The sequence below is a fragment of the Bombus pyrosoma genome, linkage group LG1, assembly GCF_014825855.1.
Source record: "Bombus pyrosoma isolate SC7728 linkage group LG1, ASM1482585v1, whole genome shotgun sequence".
Taxonomy (NCBI): domain Eukaryota; kingdom Metazoa; phylum Arthropoda; class Insecta; order Hymenoptera; family Apidae; genus Bombus; species Bombus pyrosoma.
The window spans coordinates 9734948-9753770 of NC_057770.1; the positions used below are offsets into that span (position 1 = coordinate 9734948).

General features: G+C 33.2%; 1 protein-coding gene across 10 annotated transcripts in view; it reads right to left on the reverse strand.

The window, feature by feature from the left end:
- The window catches only part of LOC122565886 (trace amine-associated receptor 9), a 96921-nt gene that overhangs the window by 69556 nt on the left and 8542 nt on the right, over positions 1-18823 (reverse strand). For 4 of the 10 annotated variants that reach the window (XR_006316307.1, XR_006316308.1, XM_043722430.1 and 1 more), the window contains exon 1: positions 16028-16580. The exons of 1 other annotated variant lie outside the window; for it this stretch is intronic. The gene's annotated coding sequence lies outside the window, so the exon portion shown is untranslated. Of the gene's footprint in view, positions 1-16027; positions 16586-18823 lie in introns of those variants that run through there. 5 more of the 10 variants (XM_043722389.1, XM_043722396.1, XM_043722417.1 and 2 more) reach the window with 5 other exon arrangements.

Here is an 18823-nt window from a genome sequence, read left to right on the forward strand (position 1 = left end):
AATAGTCTTCTGTGATGCGATTAAATTTACCGTTTACACGAGACATTTTCTGATATCATTAAAAATAAAAAACAAGTTGGATTTCGTGAGTTGTTCGGGAAGAGTAATATTTTCTAAAATCTTCTAATAATTTGTCATGAGAATGTTAACATTTCAATATTTCTTTGAATCTGTCTGGTGAAAGCCTGACTGTACAAATTCAACTGGAATACGTGGGTGACCACAATTCAGGAATAGGTTACGGTTATACCATAATGCACATTCAATGCAATGAAAATACCACATATAATTCGGCAGATTTTATAGGAAATAATATGTGTATAACAATGGAAAGAATTAGAAAGAGTTATCCCCTTTGAATTTTCGACCAATCGCGGAGAGACGCGTTCGCGAGATATCACGTCAACGGGAGTCGTAAATTCCCGCTACGATTATAATAATAGACACTACGATTTGATCGATCCCCTGATTTCAGTTAAGATAATAGGGGTGGCTGGCTTGATACAACACCGCGGTAACAGAATCTAAAATATGTATATTTCTATCAATTTACTATACAATATGGACACAGAGAATTCGATGGTTACAGAACGTGAGCCAGAAGATCAACCGTCTGTCTGCTCTCATGTAATCACGGAGGAAAGTTCGGTAGTATTGTTTTGTAATAGAAGAGAAAGAGTAACTATCCCCGTTACTTGTGCGTGACGTAGTTTCTGGAAGAACCCGGCTTTTCCGTTATGCAAATCCTCGATTCCTCAGTGATTGTTGAGAGCGTATAATAGGCCTAAGGACTGTCTTAAGGGCCAGCTATAAACCGAAACATTAACAGGATTAAACATAATCCTGTTAATAATAATGTTAAAGGCTAAACTAAAGACTTAGGTTTATGATGGGTCCTTAGGTCTATTGAAGTCGAAATTACGGTATGTGGGGCCTTGACGGCCAGACCCAGAGTGACGTCACACGGCCCATATATCGCGACGTAACACCCTTTCATTATCTAATTTTTAATGTAGATACAATAAATTTTGATATTAAAGACCGTAATTAACTTCTCTTTCATATTTCAAATAAAACTTCTCATTTTCTATTTTAGCATCTTACATCATCATTTCCGCAACCGCTTTTATTAATATTTTCCATTACTATGTATTTGTAATGTTATTGCAGTCACTACTATCATTCATGATAAAAATAAAAAAAAATAATAAGACACTTTGAACAACTACTATTACTTAAACTAAACATATTTCTAATTAATAAAAAAAGTGCAACTTTAAAAATAAAATGGCCATACTTTCTTTAATAGCACCGTTGGACTGAGAGAATGTAGATATATTCAACATATTTCACAGAATTAATAATTTAACAGAAATACGATATAAGCAATATTAAAACACACGTAATAATTCACTTGAACAGTAGAGAACAAAAGAAAATCGCTCATATATTAAATAAAATCACACAGCATCAAAGGTATTTTATACGGTCATAATAAAATTTCCTTTCAAACCATTATGAGAAAAACAAAAAGGAAGAAAACTGAAACCAGAAAGAAGAAATGTCCGGAGGCAAATCACGGCATAGGGTATAACGGTCCCCTTTTAATTATTGCGAAACCTACGGCTACTGAGACTCGTTCCGGCTCGTTAGTTACGTACGTCCTCGTTATTCAACTCTTGCTATCGATTTTTCTTCATTTGCGTTTTCTAAGTATTTCCGCCGATTCCGAATTCTTAACTTTCACATCTTCTCTGCATACCGATTTAACACCATAGACATTTATTTTACCTCGTCCAATTTATTTTACCACTCAGCCTTCCATTCATCAAAATCTTTCAACGTACATATAATAGAATTGGAGACTATAACAATAGGAATTTTAACTGTTTTCAGTATTTACGTACTATCCTCGGTTTCATATATTACTGTAGGAAGGTCTCGAGCTATTTTTGATAATAATTGTTGAAGTAATTACTTCAAGAAAAATTCTACCTTTTCTTTTCTTTTTGTATACCTGCGACTCAGAGATTTCTGTTATTAAGAGAATAGAATTTAATGAAACAAAAGAAATTCAAAACAAGAAGAGATCCATTTTATTGTACCCTTGAATATAAATGTTTTGGGTTAGAAGGTCTGTAAATAAAAGAGCTATAAGCAAATTGTTATTGCTGTTTCTTGTAGCTACAGTTATTAAAGCTAACATTTTTGGTAATGTCCTTTCCTATAAATGTATGCTCTTTATCATATTCTATCGTATTGTAACAATGAGAGACAGAGACAGACAAAGACAGACAGGCAGAGAGAGAGAGAGAGAGAGAGGATCTGGAACAGCATACACTATACCTGTACTTATAACTATACTTATTTCAATATATTTTTCTATTACAAATTCATTCACTCTTTCCTCTATCAGTCAACCTCAACAATAATCTTGTAATGACAATCATATTTTTCAAAAATATTTTCACGCGGTGTTGCATACAGTGGCTAACAAAAATATTTTGGACACTTATAGAAACTTTTTATAATTATATTATGTGTATTATATAAAACATAATAATACATAATGTATTTACATAAATTTTCATTAATAATATTATTAGATACGTTGTATAACTGCATAATTTATAATAAATAGCTTGTTTCATTAATACGATATCGGTTATAGCTAGGAGCACATTGATTGGTCTCTATTAAAAATTCTAATTACCAATCAGTGCGTCTAATGAATACCACGAAGGTGGAGAGATAGTACCTCGGCTAACACGATATGGATGAAATTTTAGCAACGGTGCAGAATTTCCTCCAGATCGAACCCTTCCGTCTCTGCTTCGTAACAGCTAAGTTTCTGATTTACTAAAGGAATAAAACCTAAGCAGATTTGATAGTTTGGATATTTCCTATATATTTTAGCATGTTTGGTGTACTCTGTATACTATAGTGCCTTTGAATTTCACCAAATTGTATAAATATCCGCATCTTACTAATAACTTATTACGATGTTAGATTTTAAACTTCCATGATGATTAGATGACATTACTTGTCGTTCTTCGAGCTTCGTTTTTTTTCGATATTTTAAAAGTATGTTGCACAAAGAGACGCGAAGAAATAAACTGGAACATTCACGAAATATCGGTACAAAGTACAACGTACTATTACAATCATGATTGAAATCTTGAGAATCAAAACTATGTAATTTATTACAGCGTTTTACGCGATTTATAATTACCAAATCAAATAATTATATATAAGTATATGTCGGAGAAGGATTGGAAGTATAGGCGTCTGAGGTACCCTCATTTGAATTTGCTATGGTGGGTACAGCAGTAGTTTATTGTTACAAATATGTCGAGGCAAGAGATTACAGGTAATCGCCTCGGTCGAGAGGTCGATGAGGATGGATTCAGGTTCTATAACGAATCCACGGCCAACGGGACGGCGAACTCAACGTGATACACTATTTTCGTTTTACTCCACGTGAAAGTAGTACTCCGCTCAGTAAGCTCTCTCAGATAACTCTCTCTCGATAACTCAGCAACCAACTCAGTAACCAACTCAATCAGCAACTCGATCAGCAACTGTGTCAACTGTCAATTGTGTCAACTGTCAATTGTGTCAACTGTCAATTGTGTCTTAGTCCAAATGGACCTAGCCTTATACAGTCTTCTCTCCACCTCTCGGGTCAATCTTCGTTTTGAGGCGAGCTGCATGATTATTTCATACCTCTGTTGTTACATACCGTGTCCGTGGCCACGTTCGGTGACTCATCATATCACTTCGAACCCAAACCCATCGTCATAAACCTTGAGTACCCCTAACCGAATTAGAACATTACACCTATTTCTTAGTTTTATTACTTAAGTGTAGCTATAACAAAAGTCTGGCTTAGGGTATTGGGGGTCCTTCCCAAACATTCCAAAAGAAAGGCACCGATGTCCCTTCATCACCGACATATATATATCCTTTAAGGATTCTGTCGAATTTCTACATCTACGTTATATATGATGCCCATTATATGTATCCTAATTCATAGAACAAAGGAAAGGTTAAACTGCCAATTGAAATTGCCCCAACGAGTACTTTATATCAATCCGACATTCCTAACGGTAGTAAGCATAAACCCTCGGTATAGACAAGTTAAGGGATTGCAAACTGTTATGGGAGCAACGACTAATACTATTACTATATATGTGAGTTTATGATGCATCAATTGGTACGGAAAGATTAAGCTGTACGTCAAAGGTACAGAAAGATACTTAATTTTTCTCATATAGCGTAGATCTCGTGATAAGATCTTCAATATTGCGCCGTACGATACATTTGTGCTGATTTTTCTAGATTACTTTTCTAATAACTGTATTTTTTCATAGTATAAAAGTAGTATCGTCTAATGTGTATTTTCTGCAGGTTAATACTCCACTGTCTCCCTAAATATACAAATATTTTAAATAAACTGATTTAATAATTCTATGATTAATTTAAGATAATAGACAATAAGATATATCTGCGAAATTTTATGTTTTTCCATATTCGAAAAGGCAAAACTGCAGTAGAGAAAATGTTGAAGCCGTGAGAGACGAGGTTCTGGTCTACTGGCGCACACATGATTCTTTGTCTTGAGAAGTTTCAGAACTTCGCAAGGAAATTTATTTAACTTTCATTGTCCCCTCAAAACTCTATACTCGACAGGAAACAGACGCGTTACAAGCCCAGGTTCCCAAAGGGTCATATACCTTATCGGTAACTCGTTCGCTCTTAAATTGACCAAGTCCGTAGGAAAATCTCGCACAGTTACCAAAGTGTCTCCCTGATTACATTCGTATCTCAACTCCCAGGGAAAACGCGATAAGGGTCAAATAGGACAGAGGTGCGCTATCGCCGTTTTAGCTTCTTCGTCGCATTCTTGTTATAGTGAAATCAAGTGTCTATTAATATAGTGAAATCAATCTGTCTCAAGTCTCAAAATCTCGAAGCAACTGCGGAATTTACTGTGAATAAATCTAATTAAATACAAACATTTATTATCGTAGTATCGTGGAAGAAACTCTGGGGAGAATCCCGATATACCCCAGACAAAAGGCAATATAAATACGGACGGATGGGCCATATACCTATGGTCGTTTACAACAGGGGAAGGGGAAGGGTAATTAAGAAAGGTATGTTTGACCATGCCTGTCATCCACACCTGTGCGCATACAAACCGTAGTATAAAAGAGAGTTGTGCAGAGCGTTGCGAGCATTATAGAGAGTAGTGCAGAGAGTTGCGGACAGAATTGCGGACAAAGTTGTACAGAGTATAACCAGAGAGAAGGTGTAAGAGATTTTTGTACTCCCTTACTCTCTACAATTGGGAGCCCGAGCCAGGATTGAACAAAACATTTTACAGAACTATTTGTGTGGTGATTGTGGAACTGTATTGAAATCAATCGAATCATTATCCACGATGAGTGAAGGATCAAGTGCGGATAATACCACTGTTGATGCCGCGGAAAGCTGCGTTGTGAACGATAAGCTAAGGAACATCGAAGTAATGGAAATTGTGGAATTGAAAAAAGAACTTAAAAAGCGAAGATTAAAAACAACCGGTGGAAAGGATGTATTGCTAGATCGTCTGAAAGCTTTCATTGCCTTGGAAATTGAGCACGGTGAAAACGAGGAAGAAGAAGAAGATGGAGAAGAGTGCGGCGTGTTCACAACATCCGTAAGAGTCGACAACAAGAACACGTGTGTTTCAGTGTTTAGGGATGTACCAGAGTCCATGAGCACGTTCAGCGGTGACGACGAAGTCAGTTTGCAAAGCTGGTTGTCGAAGTTTGAGGAGATGAGCAATCTTCGCGGTTGGTCTGATGTGCAGCGCATAATATACGCAAAGAGTCTTTTACGTGGTTCGGCGAAATCGTTCATCGAATTCGAAAGATGTTTTGAAAGTTGGGAAAAAATGAAGGAAATGCTGACTATTCAATTTGACGAAACAGTGGATGTGTATGAGATGCATAAAGAGTTGTTAGATCGAATCAATGACGAAATTATATCCAGAAAAACGGATGATAAGCTGTCTTCGATCGTGCCCAAATCAATGCAGACTCAACTAGTCCGATTAATTCACGAACGTGGCCATTTCAACATGAGTAAAACGGAGCAGCTAGTGAGGAAGGACTACTGGTTTAGGGAAATGCGCCAGACAGTAGAAAAAGTAGTGCTGAGATGCAAAGTATGCAGGCTTGCGGAGAAAAAACAAGGCAATCAAGAGGAATTGCCAGACATCGAAAGGGGAGAAACGCCATTCGATACCTATCATGTCGATCATCTCGGACCATTGCCCGTTACGAAGAAATATTATGAGTATATTTTCGTGGTGGTTGATGATTTCTCAAAATTCGTCTGGCTGTATTGCACAAGGTCGAAAAGTGCCTTCGAGGTCATTAATCATTTAAAGAAGCAATCTGTGAATTTCGGAAATCCAAGAATAATTATTTCCGATGCTTCGCCGGCATTCACGGCAACCGATTTTCAGAACTATTGCAATATAGAACAAATACAACATGTTTGGAGTAGAAATGGAATTCCATGGGCAAACGATCAAGTGGAAAGGCTAAAAAGAACGCTTATTCCCCTGCTGATGAAAATGTGTACAAACATGCCACGCGAGTGGAATAAGCATCTAGATACGGTACAGAAGTATTTGAATGCGACTCCCACTAGAAGTACGAACATTACCCCATTTCAACTGTTGTTCGGAACACGGATAAGGATGCAAGACGATTTGCAGATGTGGCAGCTGATCGAGGAGGAATGGGCCGCGATGTTCCACGAGGAACGTACTCAGGTGCAAGTAGAAGCAAGGAAAAGGCTCGCTAAGATTCAAGCCTCAAGTAGATGGGGGTTTTTCATGTAACGCAAAATGACGACAGCATAAAAGACGGGGGATCTGGTGCCGATCAAGAGGACGCAGGCCAGTCTCGGATTGAAGTTCCAGTCGAAGTTCCTTGGACTGTACCGTGTAGTGAAAGTTCTGCGGAATGATTGCTACACTTTGCAGCGGGAAGGCGAGCACGAGGAGCCGAAAACGACTTCCACGGCGGCGGGCCACATGAAGTTATGGAACTAGATTTGCTAACCGTCACTAATTTCACTAGCAATACTATCGATGAAGATAATTTTACTATCTGTGCGGCGCTAATCACAGTACATCTGGTCAGGAGGGAACTGTTCCATGTGAAAAGACAAGTCGAAAATATAGAATAACATTTTTTCGTACAACGCTTCGTTCCAGAAAAAATCGAGCTTGAAAATTTGTCAAATGTTCTTTAACTTAGCTAAGTACCGACTAGATAATAATGAATAAACAGTAGATTATTTATACACGCGAAATTAAGTCAAAAATATAAAATAACATTTTTCCATTCAAGGTCTCGTTTTTAGAAAAAAAAGTTTAAACGCGTGTGCATGTGACATATTTTCAAATTTTTTTTTTTAAAGTGAAGCATCTTATGAAAACATGTTATTCTACATTTTTTACTTATTTTCACATGTAGTTTAAACCTCTCTTGATTACTTACTCGTATCCAATCTGTAATTAAGCAAATTTACGTATACTTGTCAAATCTTCAAAGTTGATGTTCACTACTACGATTATCGCTCCAATTTGTACTTAGAAGCTAAGGACGGCGATTTCTGATGTAAGAAAGACGTCAAAATTTTCGATTTGTTCGATAATAAAGAATGTAGAAACATAATTCTTGCGACACACATTAAGGGGGAGGTCGAAAGGTCAACACATTCGGACGACAGATGCGTTCATAGAATGTATAACACCCAAGTGTCGAACAGTCACATGGAACAAATTTTCCTTCTCAGGCCTGGAAAAACCCGAGACCTAACTTTCTTCGACCATTAAAACTTTCATTCACCGTTAAAACCATCCTCCATCTTCTCCTCAGCATTGTTCGTTTCTATTACTTCTTTCCACCATTTCCGTTTTAAACAACCACTAGAAATATTTGTAACATTTCGATGTAAGAATCTTGTAATTGACCAAAATATATTATAAACTCAATTTAACACATTCATTTTCTAAACCTAACTATCCGCACAAAGAGTAATTGATATTTATGATATATACAGTTAGTCAGAAAAGTTTACATGCAACTCGAACTTTAAGTATTTGACTTACCGAGGCAAACTAGAAATTCTAAGGTAGAAAAATATATTTTAAATACAGAAGTGAAAGTATAAGTAGGAGTATATAATTTGAGCTGGTCCAGATTCGCACGCTAGTAGTGTTACCCTATAACTGAAAACCCTGAAGCAAATGTCGTCGCCTGTCTACTGTTTACGGTCTGCCTTCGTTCCAGTCTTTTGTCTATGCACTGTCGATGGTTTCAGTGCTTAAGAAAACTAAACAGATCATGTAGAGTTTTCTTAAAAGTGGTGACCATTTCAGCAAAAACAATGTATAAGAAAACTCACATGGCTCACGAAACTCTCTTATACTGGAAATTATAAAATCTTTGATTTTATCGGTGAATGAAATTGGAAACTTACGATGTTAAATTATGCCCATATGTTAAGAATAATCAATTTTTTAACAAGAGATAATGACGCGAAAATATAAGTACAACGTAGGAAACTTGTATCAGATTGAAGTAATATAGTGCGATGTTAGAATGGCGTAAGTTTCAAGTATAAAAGCTTTAGTAACTTTATGAATGAAGAAGAATGTATTCACAACTCGGGACAAAACGTACTTGTGAATTTAAAACACTTTATGAACATGAATTGAACATGAGATTCCATACAACGTAAGATCAAATTAGCATATGCTAACAGTTTGAACGACAGAGATTCAATGTCATATTGGATTCTTGAAGTTTATAGAGTATATTATCGATTTCTTAGAAAAATAACACAATAAATAATAGTTATTCAAAATAAAGATATTAGTGTACATCTATTTTAAAAATTGAAATAGATATCATAAATGTAAGTTAAAAATTGAAATAAAAAATTAAAATTTTAGAATGTGTAATTATTAATTATCCTACTAATATAATTACTGTCTCCAAAGTGAATTAAATGTCTTAAAAACATGTGTTTAAACAAGGAACAATTATTTAAGTCCAATAAAGTGCTGCTTGAAATATATATTAAGCTTTGTATTGGTGGAACTACCAACTTCATAGAACTTTCTAATGAAATTGAAGTACATTGAGAAAAATGAGCAACTGTGATCGGGAAATTGCTTTCTCTACAGGATATAGTAATACACAGACTTTCAAGAGTAGTACCTTTGAATCGATTTTATTATACATCATTTAAGCAGTGATTTTAATTTGTGTTAATTGTTTTTATCTCTACGTACTCTACTTAATTAAAGAAAATACAACAAATTCTATCTCATAAATATTGTGTTTTCATGATAAACAAAGTTTTTATGTAACTGAAATTATTTAAGATTCACATAGAAAGACGGTTCTCTCACATATTTTTACACGTTACGTATACAATATCATTGTTACGAAAAAACTCTGTTTACATTTACAAACTGCAATATATCATATCTTCCGTATCATAAACAAAATAATATGTAAATAAGATAAAACGAATAAAAAATGTAGAAGCAGTACGGTGTCCAAATATTAATGTAACTATATATATTGCTTATTATAAGAAATTGAGTAATATCGATTGAGTACCGATGATGAATTTCGAAACCCAGTTTGATAATAAATCACAGTTGTAGTGAGTTGTAGGAGGAAAGATAAACAAGGATGAGAATTAAATCCAAATTAGCTTTATAATGTCAGAAACTAATAAGCGAAGCAAAACGATGCAAGCAATTTCCTATCAACAGTGAAGATTCAGTCTCAGAAGCGGTGGATGCATTTAGATGAGAAAATTAAGCTTTTTCGTGAATGGAGCATTCGTACTTTCTCCTTGCAAACCATCCACTGCTGCCTTCACCCTAACGGAACAAACAAGTAGAACGTACGACAGGATAATGGCTTGAAAGATATCCCTGTAAGAAAGGGGTAACTTCTATATTACAGTCTTCGAACGTTGCGCCCTACCTTAAGTAACAACTTAATGGAATCGTTAAGGATAATGGCGAGAGTCACCCCTCTGCATTGGAACGCTCGGATTCATTCACAGTATTGATTACTAAAAGTAAAATATACATATATATATATATAAAATGACGAATAAAAATATTGACGCTGATTAGCTTTCCTTGTAAAATTCTACGCAACTTGATAAATGGACTAAACCATAATTTAATAAATCATAAAATAAAATTGTTAAATTCTGAATCATCTTAATATTCCTTTCAAGACCTATTAAAAGTATTTGAAAGTATACATAGATCAAAATATAAAATATTCTTTATACAAAATGTTCTCGTCACATAAAATGAACTGAACGCTAACAGTGTAGAAAATTTTAGATAATCTCTTTTGTTCAAGAAACTAATCTCCAAATCTCAAACATTATCCATACATGTACAATACATTGGTCAATTAGCGTTAAAAAGATATGAATGTAAAGTGTTTGGTATAAAGATAAATTGATAATATTGTATTTACGAATAGAATTATGTGCATCTATTTCCGTCTCGAGATTGCAGGATACGAATTAACCTTGATAGTGCATGATCCTATCGTGAATATTGCCCATACAGGACAAATGGTTTGATCGGATAAACGATGGGCCAGTTCAATATGTTCCAACTTATCGACTATTGACTTCAATCGTTCTGTTTGCCATTCGAATGTGGCTCACCGAGAATTTGAATATGACCCCATAATTATATAAACGACACATTTATCCAACATTTTTTATTGACCCCCTAAAACTATCCGATCAAGTTTCAAATTTATGTTTTCCACTATTACAGAAGAAAAACGAAAAATACTAAATATAATAGGGTAGATGGAGAAGGATGAACAAAGAGGATGAAAAGTAAGCGGAGGAGATAAGAGAAAGATATAAAGCTGGAAGGTCGTCCTAAGCCATTATGTAAGGACTATGTACAATAAATAATAGTGAAAATAATAATTCTTTTATAGAAGGTTGATTAATTTTACCCCAAACACAGTCTTCTTTTTTGCAAATATATTAAAATTTGATAACAACAATCTTCACGGATATTAATTTATACTACCTATTATAAATGCGTTCTATTGCACTAAGCATTCTCATCATGGACATGAATAACCTTAGAAACAGATTAGAAGCAGATTAGATTAAACACACAATATAAACAAATTTTCTCGTCTTATTTTACGAAACAAAATTAACGGCGCCCTAATTTTAGAAAAATTTCCATATTACAAAAATATAATTATTTTAAGATTGCTTCCTCTCATAGTAGCTTCAATGAAAGGTTAATATAGAAAGAAAAAGTCATAATGTAAAATTATTCTTGCAAAACTAAATTTCATTAGTGCAATTTATATCACGAAAAGTGTCTCTATTTTCCAGTTTACTATTACAATGTATCATTAAAATGAGCCGAAAGTAAAAGACATTTGAATTATTAACCACATTTTTTAAATATTTATTTCATTCATCCAGAATAACTTAAGGTTGTAATAACTTAATAATGCAAAATTGGAATTTCTGTAGATTAGATTACTACACTAGGATATAGAATAGTACTAGTATTGATTTTCGGACACTCTGATTGGTAAGTAGAATCACTATAATGTTAGACTAAGGAGTTGGTAAGTTGAGCAGTAGCAAATTAACCGAGTAGAATATGTATAATCATATTAAAATAAATATTAATACGTAATAGTAGAAACAATAGAAATAAAAGGAAATGAAAAGCTACGCAAATAAGTTCCAGAAAAAAACGAGACATTAGCTACACAACTAATTGAATTAATTAATTAAATGACACATAAATGAATATGATATCTAACAGAAATATCTATTGATACATTGAATTAATTTAACGTGAGGGAATTAATATTATTTAAATAATCAAAAATTTGTAAAACTACAAATTTGTATAACTAGTGGTCTAAAATGTACTACTATACAGATCAGAATTTCTCAAGAATTTACGTCAGTGCAACAATTGAAGCATGAAATTGAATATGCTTTACGTGGCCTCCGACCAATATCAGATCTTGTTGAAAAAATCTTTAAAAGCTTGAAAATCAAGTTACGAGTAAGTTCACGTACTACTAATGGTGGCCATATAGAAGAACGTGCACGGACACGCATATTAAGAAGCATTAATGAGAGTGGTGCTATTTTATGGGTTTGAAGAAGGAATGGAAGACGAAGAGACTAAGTAAAAAATATCACGAATATACTGTCGGAAACAGAACTGCAGCGAAAAATATTTGATTAACGTTCATAAAAAATTAACATTACCCTTCAAGAAGAATAATTTTGTAGATCAATATCTTATGCTTGAACTGAAAGTCGAGATCAATTTTACAGCATATCCTTGTAACAGGTTTTCATCAATTTTGGAAAAAATTTCTTGTATGATCCAGAATATATATGTTTTTGCATCGTGTTGTTGCAATATCGGCAGTTAGCTAAAAGAGTGATATACCTAAAAAGAAGTTTTTCGGGAAATCGATTTTAAATGGAAAGTTGAAGTGGAAAATTATTAATAACTTGGTCATTTAGAAATGAAAAGATTTTATTCAAAATCCAACGCACAATAACTTCTTCATATTTGTACAATTTTCATCGACCGTTTTTGCGCTTTAAGAGTCTTTAATAAAATATTGTTAAAGCGATAGCATCGAGTAGACTAACGTCGCGTTAATATCAAAACGTCTATCTCTGCAAAGTCGAGATTAACGAAACGATTGATAAATTTTGATTTCTGAAATTCTCTGAGCTCAATCCAAGCCGGTAAAATAAAAAGAACGAATGAATGTGAACAAGAGAACAAAGCAGCCGTCGTACGATGCTTAGAGCTAACAGGAGGTAAGTTACCACTTTGGCTGACTAAAATGGAACTTTTATAATTTCCACTTTTCCCCGAAGAAAGCGCTGCATTCGATTTCTTCGTCAAAATCAGCTTAAACAAACTCGATACTACTTAAAAATATATAGATTAATATATATACATATCTTAACGTTTGCAAAAATATTCGACTGTAATCAAACTTTTACTGATTAGATGTAAAATCAAATAACAAAAATACCAATTTGTGTAGAAAAAAGAGTAGTAGATTTGTGTAGATGGCAGTATTTTTCTTCATACAGTTATAATCGAGCCGTCTACCGTATTAATAATTTTGTTCTTCATTGTACTTGTCCAACGACCCTACCAGTTCCTCTATAATGATGCTATTCGTCACTTTACGATGTCACTGTATACCATGATGGACCTAGTTGTTCATCACCATATATCATCAATAATAGTTATTATTGAAGAGATAAAGTAGTAAATGTAATGTAAATAAGTACGTAATTTTATATGGTATATGAGGAAAAAGTTATAAACGCTAAAATAATTAATTTTAGTTCTTAGCCAAAACAGTAATCCAATCCATAAAAACCATGTTGTGGTTGAGGAAGAATGAAAGTATAATGTATAGATAAATGAATATACTTGATCTGATTTATTTCTTTATTGATTCTGTCTGTAAATTTGTAAAGATGAGAAATTCTTAAAGTCCAAGAGATAAATGATGTAAATGGTAAAATTAACAAAAACGCGGCTAGTTCTAGTGAGATATATATAATACATATATATATTCCTATTGGAAAATATATATCGAAGAGCAAAATTAAAAATAAATGTAATACAAAAGAGAGTAAAAAAGAGATCGTATGATTTAATATTAAAAAATAGTTGAAACTTTCTAAAAAGTTCGCAAGCACTTTACTTGGCGTATCGGCCTAACAATGAGAATAAAGCAAGCGGTGCTGTTCGTTCGATATCAGAGAATTCATGGCACGGTGCAACCTTCACTGGAAGTCAATCTCGAAACTTCTTGTCACATTTCTCCTACTACGATACGATATAGTCATCAATTCAAGCAATCGTAAAGTTATGTACTTCAATGTATTAATATACGTATGAACCTACTGATACTATTATCTTTCAATATTATATAGCATTTCAATCGTACTATTAAAAATATGCTAGCAAAGAGCTCTACAAATTACATAAATTATCAACGTTACAATATTTATAATCAATTCAATCAGCCTTAAAAATTATAGTTGTCATGATCAAAATCAATGCTCCATTATAACTTTGTAAAAAATAATATTTTATTAGAAAATGAGCTAATAGTATATAATTTGAATACCTTTGACTCTTTTCAAACTTCAATATGTTAAAAAGGATCATTTGAATAAGTAAAATATTAGAAAAATAGCATTGCAGATGATTAGAAGTAATTCTAATTTTACTTTAGAACTCAAATCCAACATCCAAACCTAAACCTAAGCCTAACTTCAATCTAGAAAAACTCCACAAAATAAGAATTCACGATATATTTAAAGCCATAAATGAGATTCATAAATATGATACAGGAATTAAAATCATTCTTCATTTGTTATTTTTAGTTATTTGAATTTATTATCGATATATATTAAATCAAGCTTCTTCCTTAATTGTTTTCCATGTATATCCTGTCGTTTAATCTGCATGTATATAGTTAGTTTTAGATTAGATTTTAGTTTAGTTCTAAAGTAAAATTAAAAATACTTCGAATTGTTTGCGATATTTTTTCAAATGATTTTTTACCTTTTCAAATAGTCCTTTTTAATATACTGCAGTTTAAAAAAAATCAGAAGTACTCCCCAAATTGTATACTATTACAAAATAATACTCGTAAGATAAAAAATAGCTGTTCGTCTATAAAATGCAAAAATGGTACATTCTTCTCTTTACAAAAAAATTGTAACAGTAGAAAAGGTATTGGAAAGATGTATGAAGGGTTCCTATAATAAAAGTGAAAACAATGAAAAGTGTTTATATAAAAAAAATGTTTAATATTCGTTGATACAAAATCAAATTATTTCTGTTCTTTAAGTCATAAATAATATAATTAACTCTATATATAATAATAAAGGAAATTTACGGATTTTTGTACTGAGTTCTATAAATAAATATATTCTTTGTTTGATGCAAATAACTAAAAAAAAAAAAATGTCCAAAAAGATCTGAAAGGATTGGTAAATAATAAAATAATAAATGTACTAAAACAGTTTCCTAAAAAAGGAAAACAAAAGAATAAACAAATAAATTAAGTATGATAAAAAAAAGTCAATCCTTTCTATGTTCAAACAATATGTTCAAAACAGATTACTCAGACACTAGTTAAGATCTGACGCTTGAAGTGCAAATTTCATTGCATCTTTTACTTGGAGAGCCACTTGTGCATGCATATAAATGCGTATGTACTTCACAAAAGAAAATATTTGGAGAGAACATACGTTTTCATGGCGTTTTAAACGTAGCATAATTAATAAGCAAATGTTTCGAAATTTCAATATTTTTTAATTTATATACAAGATTCTTACATGTTCGAGTGTTTCTTTAATAAATCTGATATTAAATAATCAGGGCTGACATAAAACAGTAGAGAAAGTTTTATAAATATTATTCTTATATATTTATGTTATAATTCGAACATTCCAACGTTTGCTCTTAGTTTAGTTTAGTTTAGTAAAAATCCTTACAAATTTATAAAAGATTATTCAATAGTAAGTAAAGGCATTTAATTCAAGCTTCAAGATCAATTAAAAGGAGAAAACAAACATTTTTTCATTATTCTTAAATAAATCTTTCTATTGTTTAACATATTTGATTGTGAGATATTATTATTATTTCGTTAAGTATTAATCGACCAGAAAGTGAATAAAATTCAATAAAAGATTATAAATTTTAAATTTCATGAATAATATACTGATATTATTTAATTTGCAATTGTTAATATATAAGAATATATTTTAAAATATGAACAATTTCATTCATTGTGACCTATTGAATAATCATGAACACAAACGTGTAAACGAATCAAGTATAAACACATACCCTCTTCTATGAAAATATCATCACAGAAACCATTGATAAGTTTATTAATAGCACTAGAGAAAACACAATCACACGTAAAAGGATAATTTTTTTCTTTCTCTCTCTCTCTCTCTCTCTCTCTCGATTTTGAGAACTCTTGAAAAGAACGATGAAAATCCACCACAAAACAAACAGCCAATTTAAAGTAAAACGAGAGAAATGTAGTATTGAAGCGCGTCAAACTGTTCCTTTACGATGAATCTCGGTACTCTTTCCATTCAAGTTCTCCGGGGAATCTGAAGTTTATGATTGTCAGTATAAATCGCGTGCGACAGCAACAACACATGAAATCACAAGAACGTTTTAAAAAGCAATGAATCAAATATAAAAACACAAATCTATTTTCAACTTCCAACTAATTGAATGAATAGTATTGACGATCGTTCTGTGTCATGAAAGAATAGAAAAAGTCACAATAACACGATATAGCTAGTGTACCGACGAGGTAGGCGCTGAATGAACTGGAAGGACGAAACCAGAAAGACAAGAAAGAACAGAAGAGCATCACGACGACGCGAAGGCTGACGACGCACTGACTACCCGCCTGGCTGCTCCCGACAGCCGAACACTTGGGAGAGAACACCCATTCTCCCATTCCAATCCATTCTCCCCTACTGCACCGACACGCTCTGCTATGCCAAAACCCATCCTCCCACGCGATCCTCTCCTCTACTACTACCCTCTACACACCCTCGTCTTCAGTCTTTACTGATCGGAACCGAGTGATCCACTTTGCCAAACATCGAACACCCTACGACATACTTGTGGCTATTAACACACTACTATGTTACTTGGCAAATTATTAGGTCGTTTCGCATAAGTTCTTTATCGATTTTCAATCAAATATTGCTCACTGTAAGTTGGTCTGTATCTCATCGCAATCGAATAAATTTTAAGTTGCGAAAAATCTTCAATTCTGTTCCCTGTAAATTGATGTATATTTTATTGCAAATAAATACATTTTAGGTTGTAAAGAATCTTAAACGCTGTTCACTGTAAGTAGATCTTTATCTCATTGCAGTGTAGATCGATTCTTTTCATCATCGATTTTCTATCAAGCACTGCTTTCTAAAATAGTTAAAACATCGATAGTTAGAAATCCGACATGAAGTCTAACCTGAATGATTCTCAAAGTACTGATAATGCGTTACTCTTTTTTAAGCAGATAAACCTACTCGATTTCTAATGTAACTAAGTAGAATTGGATCTTGCAAACATATAATCACTGATTATAGCGGTCAGTAATGACTTTATCGTTAATGGCACTATCTTAAAATAAACCCATAGGTGTTGCTTTCTGTCAGATTTTCTGAATGATATTTTATTAGTAGATCGTCACCCAAAGGAATAGAACCTAACTAAAAAATAGTAAAGTATAAATAAATATTTTATAGTCGCAACAATATTTTTAATTAACCAGGTCTTTTTATGCCTTTCCTATCACTTCCCATATAAATGACTACTAGTCGTAACCTCATGACTTATATCATGTAAAAATCATGTAAAATTCGTTTCGGATCAATATAAAAATTTGTATATTTTTAACATTATTTTTTAGTATTTAAATGTAAATGTATCTATCTGAATAGATTATTACAAACTACAAGTATTACGATCCTGTTCTGAGGCTACGAAAATTACGCGAGTAATACGTGCTATACTAATTGTAAGCAAATCGTACACTGAACTTGTCACGGCAACTGTATATGGAGATACGGATGGTGTTACGCCCTTTTTAGTTAATTATAGTTTAACGCGTAACCTCGTACGCTGGTGGAGCTATTAATCTTTCCCACTCGAAAATCCCATACGGCAAGTTGCGGTAGGTCGTTTTGAATTTCACCGAGTGAATAGATTTAATATTACATTTATGATTACCTTAATCGAGTGTCGTGAAATTATATTGCAACGATGAATAGCACAAAATTTAACTTTTACGATATAAACTGATAGCTCGTTATTAGTTCGTAATGTGTCTGATTCCATATGTCTGATCACATATTGGATTTACTTAGAATTACAAAGCTTTAAACCTCGTTCAGATTAATCAAGCGACTTGAAATTGACATGATATATGTAGTATCTTCAATGGAATATATTGTTATTATATCCTAATATTTGTAATTTATTTACAATGAATGGATTGTACAAATATAGACAGAAAAACGATGGTAGTTTAATATGAACTAATCGCAATAACACGCTACAATCTAGACAACTCCCGACACAACGGATCCAACGTTCTCTCTCACGCGGACCACACTCCCTCGACAACGCTAACAGCACTATATCGACAACGCGACTCGCACTCTCCGACTTCTCGATTCACAGTCTTCGACTTCTCAACTCAAACTGCCCTGCTCTCGCATGTCTTTTGTCTTCCCGTAGACCCACCATATACGTGTTCTGCGACCGCTCGTGGCCAAAGCCACGTAGACGGCTCGTAGATCGGCACCTCGGCTCTCGGGACATTGTTTATGGTTTAAAAACGCCTCGGCTCTCGCGACATTGTATGTGGTTCACCCGCTAACTCCTAGGCCTTATTTTTATACATATATATATATATCAGATCAAGTAAATAACAAGTTCAAGCTAGTAAACTAGTTTTAAGTTACTTGAAGTTGGGTAACTTGAGTAATTTAAACGAGGTTTTAGGAATAATTTTGCAAATTTTTCGAACGTTTCTAAAAGATGTCTCAAATATAATTTTGTTATCACCGATTTGTGTTTCATTTTGAGTTGTGAAATTATTTCAAA